Here is a 1,833-nt window from a genome sequence, read left to right as displayed (position 1 = left end):
GAGAGAGGGAGAGAAGGAGGCAGAGAAAAGAGAGGCAGAGAAACCAACAAGAGTTACATCAGAGGGGGGAAGGGGGGGGAAGCATCAGCCAAACAGATTCACAATGCCGACTCGGAGTTCTTCCTCCTGGAAGAGCAGCAGAAGTGGCTGGCACCCTGGGGATCCCAGAGGTTGGACAGCTGTATTGGTGCCTCATTTACTAGCATGATGGATGCCACCGCCCTGCTCAGGTGTGGAAAGAGTTCTCTCCCCATGGTTAATCTGGTGTTTAACATCTCTGCTCTTTCCTATCTCACTGCTCTGGACATTTATTACAGTATGTCAACCTCCCGCTCTGTCTTTAGCACCATGGAGATTTCTGCCCAGTAAGAATCAAACAGGCACAGTACCTGATGTGGTTTTAATTAACCTGAGGATAAAGAAAGCAATGGGATTCACAGCATGGCATTGTGGAGAAGAGAGCAATAAAGAAGGTTCTGGAAAGTTGTGATCTAAACATGATCTTGTCACTCTTCGGCTGCACGGCCTTGGCACCACCCATCCCTGTGATCCTTAGGGTCTTAGAAACATGCAATCTTGGGCTATGAGTCTAGCATCTTCCTAACCCAGAATGTTTTCGGATTCCTTATGGTGACACATCTTTCATCTTTCGATCCACACCTTCCTAACTTTTGAGTCGAGCATTCCTATTGATCTCGGCTCTGTGTGGGCAGACCTAGTGAGAACGGAACTGAAGGTGGGAAGAGGAGCAAAGCAATTATTCATTTGAGGGATGGGGAAGGAAATCTTAAGTCTGTAATTAAAGATGACTGCCCACAACTAATACATCGAGTGCCCAGTTCCTGGCTTTCAATATTGTTCTCTAATAAAAGGAACCAGGGCTCTGGAGAAGTGGCTGGTTCCAGGGCTGCTGGTCAGGAGTATGCAAGGATTATGGAAAGCCCCCTGTGGTACAGAGCACACACACACACACACACACACACACACACACACACACGCACACACACGCACACACACACGCACACGCACACACACACACACACACACACACACACACACACACAGATGGGCCCAGAGCCAACTGAAAGCAACATAGAGCTGACAGAGCAAAGGACATAGAGCCAACTGAAAGAGGGGGCCAAAGCTACAGAAAATGAAACACTATTGGATCAACAGCCAAGGTATAAAAGAAATATAAAAGTGTCTATACTGACATCAATAAGGCCAAGGTATAAAAGAAATATAAAAGTGTCTATACTGACATCAATAAGCAAGCACATAAACACATAAATGAAACTTTGCACGGTGCAGCAGCATTGCCAATGAGGTTTATCTGAGGCGGGATTATTGCTAATTGAAAACTTTTCCCAACACATAAATGAGAGAGAAAAGGGAAATCTCTGGCACATAAGAATTCCAAACCATTCATTTTATCGCTCACCCTTCCAGCCGATTTTTGCTCTAGTTATTTTTGAGATAGGGTCTCTTTTCTTCTTTTTTTTTTAAATCTTGGTCTTCCTTCCTACCAGCTGAGCTGACAGATACATGCCCCTGTACCCAGCTGTTGGTCAAAACAAGAGTCAACTTTTGGCTTAGAATAACCTCAAACTGTGGATACTCCTAATCTCTGCTTCTTGAGTATCTGGAATTACAGGAAGGAGCTACTATACCTGGCTGACATCATATACTCTTGAAACAAAGCAAAGACTGCAGTGTTTCACCTCTGAGGATTTCCTCCTGAAACCCACAACCCCTGTGTGATCACAAGACAGGCATCAAAGTCCAACTGAGGCACATGCTATAGACTGTAGGAAGCAGCCCTGAAAAACCATC

The 1,833-nt window shown here is 45.2% G+C and overlaps 1 pseudogene; it reads left to right on the top strand.

The window, feature by feature from the left end:
• Nucleotides 1-1,294: 1,294 nt before the first annotated feature.
• On the top strand, nucleotides 1,295-1,490 carry LOC122110435 (annotated as a pseudogene).
• Nucleotides 1,491-1,833: the final 343 nt, after the last annotated feature.

Source organism: Dipodomys spectabilis, unplaced genomic scaffold (assembly GCF_019054845.1).
Source record: "Dipodomys spectabilis isolate Male_0828 unplaced genomic scaffold, ASM1905484v1 ptg000076l, whole genome shotgun sequence".
In the NCBI taxonomy this organism is placed as follows: domain Eukaryota; kingdom Metazoa; phylum Chordata; class Mammalia; order Rodentia; family Heteromyidae; genus Dipodomys; species Dipodomys spectabilis.
The sequence above is the reverse complement of the archived record's forward strand: the minus strand, read 5'-3'. Positions and strand labels throughout refer to the sequence as shown.